This window comes from Falco cherrug, assembly GCF_023634085.1.
Source record: "Falco cherrug isolate bFalChe1 chromosome W unlocalized genomic scaffold, bFalChe1.pri SUPER_W_unloc_1, whole genome shotgun sequence".
In the NCBI taxonomy this organism is placed as follows: Eukaryota; Metazoa; Chordata; class Aves; order Falconiformes; family Falconidae; genus Falco; species Falco cherrug.
Genome location: NW_026599288.1, coordinates 3,435,713 through 3,455,375, shown reverse-complemented (window position 1 = coordinate 3,455,375; position 19,663 = coordinate 3,435,713). Strand labels below are relative to the sequence as shown.

The 19,663-nt window shown below is 42.2% G+C and overlaps 1 protein-coding gene across 1 annotated transcript in view; it reads right to left on the bottom strand.

Annotated features, from left to right (window-relative positions):
* The window catches only part of LOC129734870 (uncharacterized), a 94,718-nt gene extending 82,450 nt beyond the window's left edge, over nt 1-12,268 (bottom strand). Inside the window, exon 1 of the mRNA XM_055700219.1 lies at nt 12,065-12,268. The gene's annotated coding sequence lies outside the window, so the exon portion shown is untranslated. The remainder of the gene's footprint in view (nt 1-12,064) is intronic.
* Between the last annotated feature and the right edge of the window lie 7,395 nt (nt 12,269-19,663).

Below are 19,663 nucleotides of genomic sequence, written 5' to 3'. Positions count from 1 at the left end.
CCACCCACATTATCTGGGTTGATTGGACAGGACGTTTTGTCACAATTGGGGCTAGTTATGACAACTGATCAGCATTTTGCACCACAGCCACTGATCGGCAGCCACCCATATTGAAGATCACATGGTTAACAGAAAAGCCAATTTGGGTAGACCAGTGGCCGATGACAGAAGAACGGCTGTGCGTTGCTGAGGAATTGGTGAAGGAACAACTGAGAGTAGGTCATATTTGACCTTCTACAAGTCCTTGGAATACTCATATTTTTGTGATACCGAAGAAGAATGGGAAATGGCGACTCTTACATGATCTACAGAAAGTTAATGATCAGATGTTAGCAATGGGAACATTGCAACCTGGTCTTCCAACTCCTACGATGATCCCTAAGAATTCACAAATTGTCGTGATAGAATTGAAAGACTGTTTCTTCACGATTCCCTTACATCCTGACGACACGCAAAGATTTGCATTCACTCTGCCATCAATAAACCGTGCCGCTCCAGCCAAACGGTATGAATGGGTTGTCTTACCAAAAGGAATGAAGAACTCTCCTACGATGTGTCAAACTTTTGTAGATTGGGCACTTGTTCCAGTACGACAGCGTTGGCCTCACGTCCTGATCTACCATTATATGGACGATATTTTACCGGCCGCTGAACAAAGGATTTCAGATGATCAACCTTCTATCATGTGGTTTGGTTGTGGCACCTGAGAAGGTTCAACGTTCGGCCCCATGGAAATATCTAGGCTGGCTCATCTCAGATGCTCAGATCCAACCACAGAAGGTGACCCTTACTACACAAATAACTAATCTGCATGATGCTCAAAGGCTTTTAGGAGACCTGCAGTGGGTTCATAACATAGTTGGCCTCACTAACGATTATTTTCAACAATTCCGATCCTGGTTGCATGGCATCAAAGCCAACATTCCTCGAACTTGTTCACCAGATCAGCGGGCTGCCCTAGAAGTTGTGTCCCGTAAGATTCAGAATGGCTGGTATGGTCGCCGAATGGCAAATCATCTGTTATCTTTTTTGGTTTGTAATGTTGCCACTTCACCTTTTGCCCTTATTTTGCAATGGCAAAAGAAAAAGGGGGAAAATACAGTGATCATTTTAGAGTGTCTGTTTTTGCCATTGCAACCCAGACATGGTATTTTAATTCGCCCTGAAGCAGTAGCGGCCTTGGTGAGAAAAGGAAGAGACAGGATTGTTGAAATTGATGGGACTGAACCGGTAGATATCAGTATTCCAGTCCGTGGTGATGGTTATGAGTGGCTCCTGAGACATTCAACAGCCATACAGGAAGCCTTGATGGGTTATACAGGTGTTGTACACAACAACCGGCCAAAAGGAACGCTCTGGAAGATGTTAGAACATTACAAGTGGACTGTGAGACCTTTATGTTCAAAAAGACCAGTTGATGGGCCAACGGTGTTCACAGATGCAGGACGAAAGATGAAGAAGGCTGCGTGTGTTTGGCAATCCGATAATCAGTGGCAGAAAGAAGTGATCACCGGTGAACCACGGAACGACCTTCAAACCTTAGAACTGAAAGCAGTGTGTTGGGCATTGGGACGCTGGAACAATACACCTGTAAACAGAGTATCAGACTCATTGTACATAGTTGGTGTAGTACAGCGCATTGAAGATGCCTTGTTGAGAGAGACAAAGAACCAACATCTTGGTGAAATGTTTATACAACTGCGTAGTACTCTTTGACAGAGAAAACATGAATTTTGTGTTATGCATATTAGAAGTCATCAGTGGACCATTGGGTTGGGCGAAGGTAACACTAGAGCTGATGAAGCAGTCAGCTGTCTGGCAATAACTCCTCCAACAAATAAGTTTGAAGAAGCTCGTAACAGCCACGAGATGTTTCATCAGAATGCAAAGTCTTTACATCGACAGTATCAAATACCCATAGCAGATGCAAAGGGTATTGTCCGCTCCTGTCCTCAATGTAGTCATCATGGACCTGGTTTAGGGGTGAGCATTAACACAGAAGGTCTGAAGGCACTTCAGGTTTGGCAAATGGATGTAACACATGTACCTGACTTTGGGAAGCTTAAGTATGCGCATGTCACAATTGACACCTATTCTCATTTTATATGGGCCACTGCACAAACCGGTGAAAAGGCATTACATGTGGAGAGATGCTTAATGTCTTGTTTTGCTGTCATGGGAGTACCTGTAGAAATAAAGACAGACAATGGTCCAGCGTATAGTAGTCAACAAGTCGCTAGGTTTATGGCAACTGGGGGAATTAAACACGTTAAAGGGATTCCTCACTCCCCAATGGGTCAAGCAGTTGTTGAAAGGGCAAACCGTACCCTGAAGGATTTGCTTCAGAGACAGAAAGTATGGCAGGACATAGATGTAACTAAACGGTTGACTAAGTTGTTGTTTACCTTAAACTATCTCTCCCTTATGGAGGATAAAGAGGGACCACCTGTTGTTATACATCACCAAACAGCGTGAGGGAACCAAACAACTACAGTTCCTGGTTTGAATGTTTTGTATAAAAATATGTCTTCAGGCGTATGGGAAGGATCTAATCCGGTGTTATTTATCAGTAGAGGTTATTTTTGTATCTCCACAGATAAAGGACCTATATGGGTCCCTAGCAAGTTTGTGTGACCTGTATGTCAAGATCAGAAGACGGAAGAGAAGACTCAGAGTGAGCAGACAGAATAAACTGTCTATGTTGTAAAGAGATGTAACCCGTGGGTATTGTGCCAATGTATGTTGTGTGGGGTAAAATGGTTCTGTAAGCCAAAGCTGAAATGTAAATGGTGTAAAGAGTGTATGTGTTTGATTAGTAACCGGGCATGAAGCAAGAGAAAGCATACGACTAGTGTAATACCATGTTGACTGGAGACAGTATACATCATCAGAATCTGTGAAAGCACAGATTTGTGGGGTCGAATGTGAAAAAAAAAAAAAAAGTTGGAAATTGTAGGACTAAACATGTTTAAATGGTGGACTTGGTTTACGGTCTTGATGAATTTTTTACCCATGGGCCAAAGTATTTTTGACATCTTGCCTAGGACAAACATATGGGTGACATGGGCAAATATCATGGGAGTAACAGACTTTTGTTTAAGTCTGCAAAAGGAGACAACCCCTTTAAAACTTGTTTAACTGGTATTCCTCTGCAAGAGAATGAAAAAAATTTTGATGGTTTTTGGAATGTTAAATCAGTGGATCTGACTTCCAATCAGAATGGTACATGTATGAGTCCAAATGGGCAATATGTTTGGCCTTCTATGCGTAATGCAGCATGGCAGAAGACGGTTATTGAGAATTTAAATCAGCCACATCATTTACCTTTGCAGGAGTTGGACCTATTGGCTAGCGTTGTACCTGTTGAATATGGTAATGTAACTGCAACGGGTATGGCAGACTGTACCCACATGTCATCACCACTTCAACCCGTGAATGGCACTGGAGTAATTTGGTTTGGTGACCCGTGGCAGTTATGGCTTACATGTCAAGGTGAACGGGGGTTTTATACAGGGTTTCAAAATCTAACCGGTTCACCTATTTGGGGTGAATTGAAAACCGGGGGTTTCCATAAAGATGTATCAGGGGGTTATCAGTGTCCACCGTGAGTCTTTCTGATATGTGGGGACAGAGCGTGGCCAGGGATTCCTTTGTATCCTGTCGGTGGACCATGTTATTTAGGGCGCTTGACTTTGTTTGCTCCACATATGAAAGACTTATTAAAAATGACTCCACAATCTCATAGATCATGGAGGGCACTGCGCACCTTTGATGAGACATGTAATGAGCGAGTCGATCTGCAGTCTGTAACAGCAAATGTCCTAGCCTCCATATTTATGCCAGGAGCAATGGCAGCATTAAATACTAAGAATATACGAAGGTTAGCGGGCTGGGGAGAGAAACAATTTAATCTTACATCGCAGATTTTAAGTTCGTTATTGCTTGATGTAGATAGTGTTGGGCATGCTATGTTACAAAATAGAGCTGCAATAGATTTTTTGCTATTAGCACATGGACACGGTTGTGAGGATTTTGAAGGGTTGCGTTGTATGAACCTTTCCGATCATTCCATATTGATGCACAAGAAGTTGTCACAACTGCAGGGAGACATGAAGCATATTCTTGCTGAGGATAATCCCTTCGATGAATGGTTGAGAGGACTGGGGATAACAGGTTGGTTAAAGACGTTATTGATGGAAGGAATACGCTTTGTTATAACCATTGTTGTAATGTTTTTAGTTTTTAGCTATTTATTTTCTTGTGTGAAGAAAGGTTTAACATCTATTGTGAAACAGACATGGGTTGTCCAAGAAGAAAAAGGGGGATATGTAGAGGGATTTTTAAAGGACCGAGGACATATGTTACCATTGTCTGGGTTGGACAACCCAGGCCTGTTAGTTGAAGCTGCAGTGCAGCTTTAAAATGTCCTGGGAACAAGCAGGGTGAGAAAGAAAACAAGCTATGCACAAACAAGAAGCCAGGTGCAGAGCAAGTCCTGGGAGCCGCGAAATCAACACACTCTCATCGGCACACTCTGATCAGGCACCTGCAGCATGCTCACCAATCACCGACATGGACGCCCACGTGGCCAGAGACTTTTATCCAATCACCTGTGTGTAAAGTCATGTGAGCGGTCGGTTTAAGTTATAAATATGACCTGTTTGTTTAATAAAGTGAGCATGGCATGTAGCCATATTGGTGTGATTGTCGTGACTTGGCCGACTCTCCACGGGGGACCCTCTTAATCTAATTTTAAAAGACCATTTATCAAGATCTTTTCTCATTGATCTTCTCCTAAATGTTTTTTTCAAAAGGCTCTAATGTGAGATTTGCTTCAGAGGCTTTACAAATGTAAGCTGTTCATTTTATGTTTATGAAACTTGGTGGCAGAGAGATCTGTGGACTGACTGCACATTCTGCTTCAGCAGCAGGAAGCTGAGTGCATAAGCCTTGGTCTTGGCTTGGTAGCTTATTCCAGCTTTTAAATTGTTCTTTTTCCCAAAGGACAGGTGTCAACAAGAAAAATTTTAATGTCAAGGAAAAGTGTTTCAAATAATTATGTTCCTCCTTAAGGAAGAAAAAAAAATAGCTGTCCTCATCCTGCAAATATTCCTGTGTTTAAATCTCAACACAAGGACTTCCATTACCTTTTGTAACCAATTGATTGTGATGGGATTTCACATCTGTCTAAATCTAAGCGTGCTAGTAACTGTTTGCAAAACCTAGGTATTAATACTGAAGGTTGTTGAACCCCCTTGTGCCTAGGTGCCCCGAGCTGGGGTGGACAGGTAGGAAGAGGTACACTAAGGGTCTGTGCCCAAAAGAGACATCACAATTCTAAGCCTAAGGGAGCCCGGTCCAAAAGCAGTGTTGTGTCACAGTCAGAGGAACCTGGATGTTCATCCAGGATTTCTGGGACATTGCAGAGGTGCTGCTAAATGTTCTGGGGTCGTAGAAATCTAAAAAATGTTGTAGGGCCCTCAATGATTTTTAAAAACAAGGAAAGGATTAAGAGTATAACAACTTTAGCCTGATGTTCACCTATGGCACAAACTCTTCTGGTGTTCTCTGCAAGCTGTGACAGCTGTGCTGCTTCCCAGGATGCCAAGAAGCTGTAATGGAGGATGCAGAATGATGCTTCTCTGTGTTGCTGATTTATATTCTAGAAGGAAATATTTTTATTAAAGTATTGTGGAATGAAAAGATGATAGTTTTCAGTAGACAATGGAGTAATTGGATGTTAGAGGATAGAAATGAGCTGTGACTGGGGCAGCAGTTTAGTACTGCAGGAAAATTGCAGTAATCCTAATGAGGTGCTAAAAAGCAAAATGAAAGCAGTCCTAGTCAGATAGTTGATTAAACCAGCTGGTTTAGGGCTTTCACGTAAAATGTATCATCAACCCCATTCTTATCTACAACACTTTATCTGTTATTGCCAAACACTGTCTTGACAGTGTGAGCTTCACCAAATGAGCACAAAGATAAGGGGAAGTTGAAGTTAATTAAAAATGCAGTATTTTTTTTTAAATTAAAACTTATTTAAGCTCTTGTCAAGTACAGACTGTTTTACTGTATTCGTTCTGAAAGTAACATGAAAAATTGAAGTGAACTCTGAAAGGCCTTGCTACTTCATAAACAAGATATGTATACACAAGATATCTTCCAGCATAGCTGCCTAACTCAGAGAAATATTATACTAAATATTCACCAAAATAAATCCACTTGTATATCAAAATACATTTGCCTGGCATAATATATAGGGCATTCATACAGAGTTCTGGCTTAAATGCATTAAGGCATCCTAATTTTCAGTGTTTGGCTCCACTCCATATATCATTCCTTTCTTTGTATCTGCAGTGTTATCTGCTGGCTGATTAAAAAAAAAAAGGTTTTCTCATGCAATAATATTCCTAGCTCCAGTCTGATCACTGAATTCATGCCAGACTCATGAACTAGCAAAGTACATAGGGCCAGACTCATGAACTAGCAAGGTACATAGATATATATTTAAGTTTACCTATGCAAATAGACTCATTGAGGTCTTGTGTGGTTAGAACACAGGTTAGAACAGGAGTGTTCTACAGGATCTTCCTGAACCTCTGCTATTTCTGGCTGAGAAGTTGTAGGAAAGTGTTCTGGTCTGGGAAAGCCTGAGGTGGGGAGATTTGTTGTTATACCCAGAGTGAGATGAAGATGCAAACGAGGTCAAATGCCACAAATCAGGAAGTTGATTGGAAAAAGTGTTCATAAGAAAATAGCAATAGGAAAGGGAAGGAAGGATAGAAAAGAAGGAAACCTAGCAAGCAGTCAGGATAGAGTTGCAAGAGATAGTCACCCCCATGGATCCAGCAGCATCCCATTGGTCCATAGTTTCCTTGTCCGTCAATGGTGGGGGTCTCTGGATCACTCCCCTTACTGTTCAATTGCTTTATTGGGTATTCAGGGAGACTGTTTCCTGGACAACGGCACATACTGCACATCCACACATGCTCCCCATCTTGGTACGCTGATTCCGAGGGTCACATGTGACAGACGTATGGTCCTTTGCCATGGACTGTGCATGCCTCAGCAGGTTGAAGTGGTTGGTCGTGTCTGGACATTTTCCTCAAAACAATGTGGCCATTCCTTGACCCTGGCCGATGTCTAGTTTCAGGTGGCTGTTTGCTCCTTGTCTGGTCCACAACTGCTGAGTTTGGTTAAACTGCCAGGTCACCTTGCACCAAGCTTGGCAGGAATGTAAACAAGCTTTGAGACAGTCAGCTCACAATATGGTCTCCCACACCACCCTGTGGCTCAGATTGTCGCTTCTTCGTCCATGGTGGTGGAAAGACAGAGACAGTAGCAGTCTGGAAAAGAGCATAGTTTATACAATGTTTACAATTGGGATTTCAGGCTTAGACTGAAATACCACACCGATCTGTTTGACATCTTCATAAGATATGGTGGCTATGAATTGCATACTTGAGACAGTGCGTTGGATCAACTGTACAAAACATGGAATTAAACATGGGAGGAAAAATAACAATGCAACACCACATAACATATAGAAAAGGGTGTGTTTGACCCATGGGGTACCTGGAAGCCATGAGAATGGATCAAGATCCCAACTCTCCCAGGTCTGGACAGGGACAAGGGCCAGTTTTCATATTCCTGAAGTGATATGTTTAACAACTTGACCATTATCATCAATTTTTAAAGAGCATTTAGAATCATTTAGCTTACCATAGACACCCCCTTCTTCAGCTAGCAGGTAATCGAGAACCATTCGGTGTTGGAATATTCCTGTTCATATTTGTGTGGCCTGATCTGCCAACAGATCAAGGGCACGGGCAGTCTCATTGGTGATAATTTCTAGGATGGCTTGTAATCGGATGATGCGATTTAAATCATAGATAGGTTCTTGAGCACCACTAGCCAGTTTGTTAGGGTTCCAAGTGGCTGGCCCATAATGCTGTATAATTCGTTCTGGTGGCCACTCATCCTTTCCCCAATTCTGAGTTCTCCCACCAGTGAGGGAGGTATCAATCGATGGTTTTTCTCTTATTAGGTCATCATATACTCTGATTCCTAATGCATTTCCTTGAATTTGGGGTAAGAGAAAAAATAAGGGCCAAATATACCCTATATAACATATTCCTGACCAATTAGGGGTAATTTGTTGTAGGCATACTGTCCACAAACCCAATAGCGGCCTTGTAAGGCCCAGGTTCCATTAGGGAAAGGACCAATCCATTTTTTGTCCTTACTTGAGGCATCGTAATATAAAGTGTCCTTGTTTCCCAGTGGTCCACCTATAACACCTCTGGTGGAGTTATAACTGCATCTTCATGCCCCTGCATTTAGATTCCAGGAATAATTAGATACTAAGGGACTTCCTGTTTGGTTGGTATTGGACCAGAATTCTTTGAAAGAGACTCTGGTTCCATTTGGGTATCGCCAAGCCCAATGAAACTCTTGTGTTACATACATCTCTGCAGTAGTAACACCTCGCTGACAAGTAAAACCAGCTGACAAGTTAAACCCTTTATCCTTTGCCATAATGCTGACACATTTGTGATTATTATATGAACATCGTATCCAACTGCCAGTGGATAACTGAACATGGGTCTGATTCCACTTGCCCTTATACCTTGAACAATTATGAGGTTTACACTCTGTGGTTATACAATCGTAACCGGGTGATAACATCCATTCACAGGTGCTTTGTCCCAACCATACCCCCTTTTCTTTAGTCTGATTTAAACAATCACTTCCTTTCCCAGAAAATTGGAGTTCCCAGGGACTTCCTTCTTCAGTCCAGAAACCAGTACCATTATGTACTTCACTTTTGTTACTGACCCACCATTTGAGTTCAATCGGGCCAGCTACCCATCGCCAGCTTTCCAGGCCATTTGGACCACCACAGACCCAACAATTGCTAAGGTTAAACGCATGAGCTACTTGGTAACCTAGGGTTATAAATTCATTTTCCCATTCACAACCCGAGATGGCAAGTCGCGTGTCTCCGAGGGTGTTAAGGGTGAAGAGAACAGTTGCCCAAAGCAGTGTCTGCAATAGTATGCCATACATCCTATGAATATCAACAAGGCTATAACTACCAATATTATACAAGGAATCAAGACCAACATCTGTTTCTCTTACAGTGAAAGTCTCAACTTTGTCCTGCAGGAGTAAAATCACGGACTCAGCGACATATCAATATGACCCTAGTTGAAGCCACTTTACTTAAATTTCTGCAAACTTATATACAATATTAATATTCATACACGTCACACTTTAATTCTATTGGTTACATACACTGTTCACACTCTGCTATAGAGATACTAATTAGTTAAAAGCATACAAGTGGTTAGTCTCATCATTAAAATTGTTGACATTCTTGCAGTGATCAGTTCCCAGCTCAGCTCCTGTTTTTCTGCCTGCTTAACTGCCAAATGTGGTGATGCAGGTTGAGGCGGACTGAAAAAACACTGTGTCTGCGTGGCTGGGTTCAGACAAAATGGCCTTTATTGTTTATACAAACTATTTATATATCTTAGACAGTACAAGTGTCAGACCCTGGTAGATTTTTGTGTTCTTCTTCTTGCTTGCTATTTGCTGTTGCTGTAGGTGCCTGTATGCTGCGGTTCTAAGTTCCGGTTCTTCACATCCTGTTTACATACCTGACAATTTGTGGCTGTCTTAAAGGTACACGGCTAAGTCTTTGAAGTCAACTAACTTGTCTGCAGACCCCAACAATTCCCCCTTTTTGTTTTTGAACAGCTAGTACCAGGTTTGTCATGTTCTGCAGGGCCCTTAAAACATGACAGCAACCAAGGCAATAGCAAACAAACAATACTTCCAATTGAGTGAATTGATGCCAAAAAGGCTGACATTTTCTCAGATTTTGATAACATGTTGCTGCAACGGGGCGCCTAAATTCCACGCAGCACATACCATCAAAATCCTCACAGCCATGTCCTTGAGCCAACAACAAAAAGCCAATACTTGCTCAGTTTTGTATGTAATAGTGGCAGATTTGACTCACATTCTTAACTGTCTAACAAAAAAGGTAATTTAACTCTTTAATGCTTTCCCTGATGTTGCTCCGGATAAGAGAAGAACCGCTGCAATACTTTCCCATCAGTTTCATAAATCAACTACATTGTTACATGCTTCATCCAAAGTTCTATTGCGTTTAAGCGCATTATGCTTATCAACATGTTCACGTGTTGATTTATGTGGGTGTCATGGTCCCATCATAGCCTCCTACTACATTAGCATCTACATGAAGACAACTATCGACATTCAAAGTGCAAACAATATTGACTTCTTTTGGGTTAAGATTATACAGAGGTAATCAATTATCCCAAATATCAAGGCTTTCAGTAAGATTCTTCATTCCCCACATACATTCACTTTTTTGCAGCAATGTCTGCAAGTCAATTTCAAGGAAGGGTACACCAAACAAGAACTGGTTCAGTAAGGAGACCACACATTAGTTGTTGGGTTGACTGGCAGAAGCAGTGCTCCCACAGTCTGGCACGCTAAGTTTAGGCCGCACACAGCTAGTAGGTATCCATCGCGGACCTTCGTCTGTAGAAACACAAGCATAACCTCTCCCCCAAGTTAACAATTCATGCGGTCCGACCAATGCCTGGTACGAGGGTCTTTCATGCGTACTAAGACACCTTCGTGCTTTTGCTGCTTGTCACCAATTGACACAAAATGTCACACAATGGCAGGCACCACATGGTTGACAGAGATTTTTAGAAAGTTCAAAACATAACATGCTTTCCCTAATCGTGCCTCTGAGGTCATTCATTTAATTCCCCCTTTTTTTTTTCTTTCTTTCTTTTTCTATTTCTTTTTCTTTTTCTTTTTTCTTTTTCTTTTTTTTATCTTTTTTTTTAATAGCAAAATACATTTCAACTGCTGTAATACAGTAGATTATAAATAGTTTTTCTGTATGAGAGAACACAGTCACTCCGTACTGTGAAACAGTTTTTTGCAAGTCCTGCACCACTTTCCAAGCAAATGGTGTATGAACGTGAGGATTACCAGCAGCCGCATCTCCCATTACAATAGGATATGCATGCGGTGCACCGGTGGAAGGCGTAGGAAGATCAAGGAGTGGTCCGCCTATCAGTTCTACTAAATCCCAGTTTCCCTCTCTTAATGCCCCATCTCTTACAGCCCGCCAAAATTGCCGAGGGTCGCGCGTCATTACCATACAACTGGAAACTGGATTTTTACCACCTCCACCTTCTTCATTGCCTGTGACTGATAATGTTGTTGTGGCTGGACCCGAATCCGGGTTTTCGGCATTTCCATCCTGCGCAGGCAGGGCCGGAGCCGAGGGGCAGGGCGGGATGGCCGGAGCAGCCGGAGGAGGAAGGAGTGTGGGCTGGCACAAATGTTGGGGAGAGTCAGGGGGGCTGGGATCAGTCCGCCCAGGTTTGTGCTTGTCATCCTCGGCATCGGTATCGAGTATAGGTCGATGCAGTTGGAGAGATTTAGGGGATTCGGGGCACTGGAGAGTGGTGTCTGGTAAGGGACACAGACTCTCCCCCTCTCCCACCCCCTCATCCTCCTGTCTGTATTCTGGAGGGGGATACAGGGGAGGTTTGAATGATACACCCCTATTCGAATTTTGCTGACTTTTTAAGCCCCTACTCGTATTTTGCTGATTTTGCAAGCCCCCACTCACATCTTGATGACTTTGCAAGCTCCCACTTGTGTCTTGCGGACTTCTCAAGCCCCCATTTGCATTTTGCTGATTTTGCAAGCTCCCTACAGCATGTCTAAGCAGTCCCTAGGTAAGCAAAAGCCCCGACACCTCTTTGCCTCCTTTCTCCAGAGCTTCTGACAGTGTTGATCCTAAGTTGTCCCAGGTCCACACACTAAAAGCAGTCACGGGGGATGCTTCCACTCCATGTGTTTTGGCCCACAATAACATATTTTTTAACTGAAGCCCATCTAAAGTAATTCCACGCTTCTCTAATACTAATTTCCACATTGATAGCACTATGGTATCTTCTTTAGATAACTTACTCCCCATGTTGTCCCTGGTGGCTCACCTTACCGGTGTCAGTTCTCCTGGGATCTTGCAGCCGCTTGCTGCGCTACTCCGCTTCACCAGGCTCCGCCTCCCCAGCAACCTGCTGGTCACAGTCTCAGGATCTGCTCCTGACACCCCTTACCGGGGTCACATCGGCACAGTCTCAGGGTCTCTTTTTGATACCCTTTACTGGGATCACATTGAAACGTTGGGGTCACCAAATGTGGTGACGCAGGTCGAGGCGGACTGGAAAAACACTATGTTTGCATGGCTGGGTTCAGACAAAATGGCCTTTATTGTTTATACAAATTATTTATATATCTTAGACAGTACAGGTGTCAGACCCTGGTAGGTTTTTGTGTTCTTCTTCTTGCTTGCTATTTGCTGTTGCAGTAGGTGCCTGTATGCTGCGGTTCTAAGTTCCGGTTCTTCACATCCTGTTTACATACCTGACAATTTGTGGCTGTCTTAAAGGCACACGACTAAGTCTTTGAAGTCAACTAACTTGTCTGCTGCAGACCCCAACAGCCAAAGTTCCTGTTTTCTTTGTTCCAGGTGTCTTTCTCACATGACCGTGTGGCCTTGCTGAGCAGATAAAACTTTCAATCATATCAAGCTGCTAAAGCAAGAGCAACTTTTGATAGGCCAGGTGTCCCTTTTCTTCCAAATACATTGCCACAATTCTCCCTTTTTCTTCCTGGACTATCAAAATACGCTTAATAGACTTTTCTATTATTCCATAAATACATTTAAAAATACAAGGAATCAAAAGCATTAAAAAGAAAATAATCATTAAAATCGTTACACATTGTTTGACCAAATCTAATAACCATCCATTAATTCCCCAACCCTTGAGCCATTGGTCCAGACCTCCATTTGTTACAGTGAGTTTCTCCATGCTCGCACTTACTTGTTCTAATTGTTTGTGAATTGTAACTGAGTGATCAGACAGGTTCATACAACACATACCCTCAACATCTTCACATCCGTGCCCATGTGCTAACAATAAAAAGTCAATGGCTGCACAGTTTTCTAAGGTAGCATGCCTTACACTATCCAAATCTACCAATAAACTTATCAAAATATCTGACATCAGGTTAAGTTGTTTAGCAGCCCAATATCCCAACTTTTGTATATCACTGAGTGCTTTGCCAGCAGCAATCCATGGTGCAAACACGGAAGAAACCACTCGTAAGGAGTGTTCCAAAGCTGAATTTTATCACTGCAGTTTTCACTCAGTTGCCATACTGCTCATTTTTTCCTGTGCGCTAATTTGTTATTTTTCCACAGTTTGATTTAATACTTGTCTTTGAGTAGGAGCAAACAAAGTTAACTTGCCTAAATAACAAAGCCTTCCCAGAGCATTAGCTGGGATTCCAGGCCATGCTCTATCGCCACAAATCAGAAACAACCCTTTGGGCAATGCTTGGGGTTGTGATGGTCCCGTAAGATTGACCCATAACCCTTTGTTACAGTATATGCTAGTATTTCTATACCAGTGCTCCCTAGGGGTCACCCAAAAATTTCCATTGGGGTATGTCAATAATGGCCCTTTTTTTCAATACCTTTTGAAGAAAGTTGTCAAATAACGCCTCTCTATTCCCAAACTTGATGCAGGATTGGTTACATTTCAGAGATCTTAAAAGATCTAACTCTTGAGGTGGTATCATAGAAACATTCAGATGTTGAATAATAAGTGCAGTCTGCATAGCATCTTCAAGTTGCGGAAACCTTTTTTTAATGTCTGCCCATTTTTTATTACCATCGAGTGGGGCCAGGTCAGTTTAGCAAAGGCAATAACTTCAGCTTTGTTTAGAATTTCACTTTTGCTGACCCATCCTTTAAATTGGTTCAGGTCAAAAGTCGGAACCCCTATTAGACAGGTACGAAAGGGTTCTGTTGGAGTTGACATAGATAAACAGATAGAGTCTTGACCAGTAGCATTAGCAAGAGTAACCCATACATTTTGCCTATTCTTAAATAACCTATGTGTTTGTTCTATTAAGTCTACTTACTTAAACAGCAAGCACAATCCCCATAAAATAACCACTATTCTCATTTTAAATCCTTACAAATCTATGCTTCCTAACACAAAAAATATCTATTCTGGATTACTTAAAAAATGTTAGTACAATTACATCTAACACAATATGGACTTAATGGTAGAGAAATATATCTCCGGAGATCTACTGTAATGGATTATATTTTTACCACAAAATGTACAATGACAGATTATATACAAACTACACCAGTGACAGACTGAACAAAGATGATTACTGGCTCTTATTGTCGTATGAATCTCCTGTGTCGCTTATTGTGTTGTTCTTCCCATCAATGGCAGGTGATTTCCACAGTTCTACCCAACGAGCCGTGTGGAATGGCTGGAAGACAACAAACATATTATGAGCAATCCAGACCAAGTAACTTTGTTGTAATAGCAGGCCGAGCAGGCCGAAGCTGTAACAAGCTGCAGCTGTTGTGAAGGACATATGCAAGGCCAAGGGAGACAAAGAAACTGTGTACTGGCAGAGAGATAAGAGAGTTGGACTATTAAGGAACTGTACGTGGGAAAGAGATAAAGGAGTTGGACTGAAAAATAAGAAAATAGAATGTTGAAACAGAATGTAGGCAAGGAACATGGATACCATGCCGTGACCAATCATAGAGTGCAGGAGAGTGAATAGACAAGCAGCTTTAGCCTATTAGCAATCTAGAAGCAATGTGTGTGCTTTGTGCTAGTGTATAAATTGCTGTGTATCCCTTAATAAAGTGGCACTAACTTGATCACATTGGTCTTATAAATTGTGTCCGAGCCTTCCGCGTCAACAGAGCCGGAATCCACTTTGGTCCCGAATCTGTAATGATACACATATAACCTCTGCCGGTTAATTATACTTCTGCTGGACTTGTCCACTGACCAGTTTTTAGATCTTTATACATTACTTTGACTCGTTTAGTATTTAGTGTTGATAAATCACTGCTTAATGCTTTTCCGTGAACAACTATGGGTGGATTTTCTGCTGTACCTGCTATGCACAAAAAATTAATGACATATAAAACTTTCCAAATATGTTCTTGGAGGGATAGACCCATTTCCCCCCTTTTTTGTTTTGCGAAAAAGCTTTTTAAAACTTGCTGTGCACGTTCAATGATGGTCTGACCAATAGGTGAATTTGGAATACCTGATTGATGTCGGACACCCCAAAGTCGACAAAATTGAGCAAAGGAATGTGAAACATATGCTGGACCATTATCCGTTTTAATACACTGTGGAACATCCATAACTGCGAAACATCTGCGTAGATGTTTTTAACATGTTTTGCTGTCTCACCTGTGAGAGAAGTGGCCCATATAAGGGAAGAAAAGGTATCAACTGTGACATGCACATATTTTAGTCTGCCGAATTCTGCAATGTGAGTGACATCCATTTGCCACAATTGCGATGGTTGTAAACCACGTGGATTTACTCCAAGGCCAATTCTAAAAGCAAATTGCTGACAGTCAGGACAGCATTGTACAATATCTGTGGCATCTGAATGCGTTATGTCAAATTGATGCAACAGCATTTTTGCACTCTGGTGAAAAATTGCATGTGATTGCCGTGCTTGTTCAAAGCAGTTCACTGGGGGGCCACTCCACACAGGGGTTGCTAGCATGTCAGCTCGATCATTGCCTTCTGCTAAACCCGATGTAATTCCAGAATGACTCCTGATATGTGTAATAAAATACTCACAGGTACGTTGATTTAACAGCATTAACAAATTCTGAAATAAAGCAGAGAAAACAACATTATTTAGTTCCTTTAATACTGCATGTTCCAATCGCTGTACTGCTCCAACAACATATAGGGAATCAGAAACAATGTTTAAAGCAGTGGTAGGCCAATGAGAAAAAAACCCAGACTATAGCTCTCAGTTCTAATGTCTGTAAAGAGTCCGATGATGTTCCAGGAATCATGTGGTATTTCCAGGTGTCACCCTCTTTCCATGTAATAGCTGTACACTTGCTGTTTTTACCAGCATCTGTGAAAACTGTAAGTCCTTTGGTACTTCAGATCGTACAGGGATGTTTTCAAGTAGGTTACCATGCAAAAAGGAAAAAAACTTATGTGGAGGATAAGTGTTTATAATCTGACCAGCATAACCTTGTAAAGCTAATTGCAAATCTATGGAATGCCGTATAGCCCATTCAAAATATGTTTGGACTAAAGGAATTATTATAATCTGTGGCTCTATACCAGAAATTTCTACTAGTCTGGAGTACCTTTCATAATAAGTTGAGCAATTAACTCCATTTGAGCCCACTTTTTGGGCCGAAATGATAAAAATATCCATTCCAAGATTTTTAAAAGGCTGTTACAATTTTTATCCCATTGAGCCAAAAGAGCAAAAGGGTGATTACTATTTTTTTCTCCATTTACTATGATTAATTGTATTTGCAAATCAGGATCATAACAAGTTGCTACTGAATTAACTATTTTCTGTCCAATATGATCTAAAGCTTTTTGTTGAATTTCTGTTAATTTTCTACTTTCCTCAGCATTTGTACTAGTTGACAATAATGGCAACAATGGTGTCAAATCTTCATTTGAAATTCCACAAAGATTTCTAATCCACTGGATATCCCCAATCAGTTTTTGAGCATCTGCTTTTATTGCAATCTTTTGGTGTTTTATTTGAGCTGAGGCAATAATCCAACCCAAGTAATTCCAAGGTTTTGTTTTTTGAACCTTTTCTGGGGCTATTTTAAGACCAGAATTGTCCAGATAAAATTTTAATTCTGATAAAATTGTTGTAGTGGACATATTGTTACCAGCTATCAAGATATCATCCATATTGTGATAAATTAACAATTCTGGATAGTTCATTCTAATCATTCATTTTAAAGCCCAAGCCACGTATAATTGACACAATGTTGCCACATCCACTCTGGCACTTCCTGCAGAGGGGACACAGTCCAAACACCCTACATTTGTGTCTGTGCGTGCTGGGTTCCTATGCTGTGCTGGAAGTTTCCAAGAGCTTGTCCAGCAATACTGAACTGTGACTGGCATTCTCGCAGCCCCAGTACCGTCCCATGGGTCCCGGTGCTGTGGCAGTGGCGGGGGGCACACGCACTCTGAGGGGACACACCCACTCCACGCCGCCCGGGGGGGGCACCAGTTGTCAGTTGTCCGGGGGATGGGGGGGGGGGCACAGACTGTCAAAAGGATACAGGTTGCTTCTGACTAATCGCTTCTAATTTTTCTAGGTTTTCTTTCAGTTGTCATACTTGATCTTCTAAACCAGGGTTTTACAAACTGTAAATACTAGTATATAAAAACCAAATTTGTAAAAAGGAAGTTAACAGCTTCAGGTTTTCAGATGTTTGCTAGGCTTGTATAATTAAAAAATGCAACTGAGCTACTTAATGAATAAGACCAGGGGTCCTCAAACTAAGGCCCGCGGGCCGGATATGGCCCCCCCAGGGTCCTCAATCCGGCCCCCAGTATTTACAGAACCCCCCCGCCCCCCCTTGCCGGGGGTTGGGGGGGAAACCAAGCAGCTGCAGATGACTGCCTGCCACTTCATCCGCGCAGGCCTCCGCAGCCCCCATGCACAGTCGGCAGCCTCTGCACTGCGAGGTCCAGCCAACTCGGGCGAATCGGCAGAGCCCTGGCGCAGCAAAGTCCCTTCAGTCCCTTCTGGCCACCCTGTCCGGACTGTGTGGCCGGGCTGAGGAGGGGGGGTGGCAGCATCAGCGAGGGGAGAGGCTCCCCCGTCTCTCCCTCCCTCCCTCCAGCTCCCAGGCAGGACAAGCAAGCCAGCACCAGTGGGAAGCGCGCGCACCATCATGTCAAAAAAAAGAACAATTGACTCCGAGTGTGGGGTATTCCAAGAAAAATGGACTTCTGATTATTTTTTTCACGGAGTACAAAGACCGAGCTGTTTGTCTGATATGCCAAGAATTCAGTGTCTGTGTTCAAGGAATACAATTTGCGTCGACACTACAAACACAACATAAATATGATTCTTTGGTCGGACAAGTGAGAAAAGATAAAATATTAAGACTGAAACATGGATTGGCAACTCAGCAAAATACTTCTGTGAAGCAAAAGCAGCTCAATATATCATCACTTCGAGCGAGCTATCAAGTTGCCAAGCTCATAGATAGCACGCACTGGCAGAGCATTCATAGAGGGAGAATTTGTTAAAGAAAGCCTTCTTTCTGTGGCCAAAGAGATGTGTCCAGAGAAGGCGGATTTATTTAGTACAGTGAGTCTTTCAGGACCTACAATTACACGAAGGATTGAAGAAATGGGGGAAAATTTGAATCGGCAGTTGCAAAACTCCTCAAAAAACTGCTATTTCTCATTGGCACTCAACGTAAGCCATGATGTTTGTGATTCTGCCCAACTTCTAATTTTCATTTGTGGACAAATGATTCTTTTGAAGTCACAGAGGAGCTTGCTGCACTGAAAAGCATCAAAGGAACAACTACAGGAGAGGATATCTATGAGAAAGTTTGCCAAACTATGAACGATTTGGAGCTGGACTGGGGTAAACTATTCAGTGTGACAACTGATGGTGCTCCTAGCATGGTGGGAGCCGTGAAAGGAGTGGTTGCACGCATTAACAAAGAGATGGACAAACGCAACCATTCACATCCAATAGCCATACACCACATCAATCCACCAACAAGCCCTGTGTTGTAAGTCACTGAAGCTGGACTCTGTCATGAAAACTGTGGTTTCTTGTGTTAACTTCATTAGAGCTCATGCACTAAACCACAGACAGCGTCAGGAATTTCTGTCTGAGCTAAATGTTGCCTATGAAGATACTCTGTACCACACAGAAGTCCGTTGGCTGAGTCGAGGGGGAGTTTTGAAACTATTTTATGACTGACTTCCACAGGTTTATGATTTTGTGCTTTCTAAAAACAAAGAAGTACGAGAGCTCAAAGATGCAGAATGGAAATGGCACCTTGCGTTCCTGACAGATGTAACAGAGCTACTCAACAATTTCAATGTCCAGCTTCAAGGAAAGGGGAAGCTCATCTGTGATACGTATTCACATGTGAAAGCATTTCAAGTCAAATTAGACCTGCTCATTAACCAAGTAAAGGAGGAAAACTTCTGCCATCTCCCCACAACTCAAAACCTGTCTGCAGAAAAACCAGCAGTTGCATTCCCAAACAAAACATGTATGGATGTACTAGAAATGTTGCAAAAGGAGTTTCAAATCAGATTTAAAGAGCTTTGTCTCCATGAACAGGACATACAGCTTTTCTGGAACCCATTTTCTGTTGACATTGAAACTGTTGATCCGATTTACCAAATGGAATTGGCCAAACTACAGACTTGTGACTCGCTGAAAGATGCATTCAAATCAAGCAGCCTTACTAATTTTTATGCATCTCTCCCCTCAGAGACATGTCATAATCTCAGGAACCATGCACTCCAAATTGCAACCATCTTTGGCAGCACCTGTCTGTGAGCAGACTTTTTCCCGAATGAAACATCTGAAATCTCCAGTCAGATCCAGACTAACTGATGAACACTTGCATCACTTGCTACGACTGGCAGTGACAAATATGGAACCTAACATTGACCATCTCATTAGCCAAAAGCAGGCCCATAGTTCA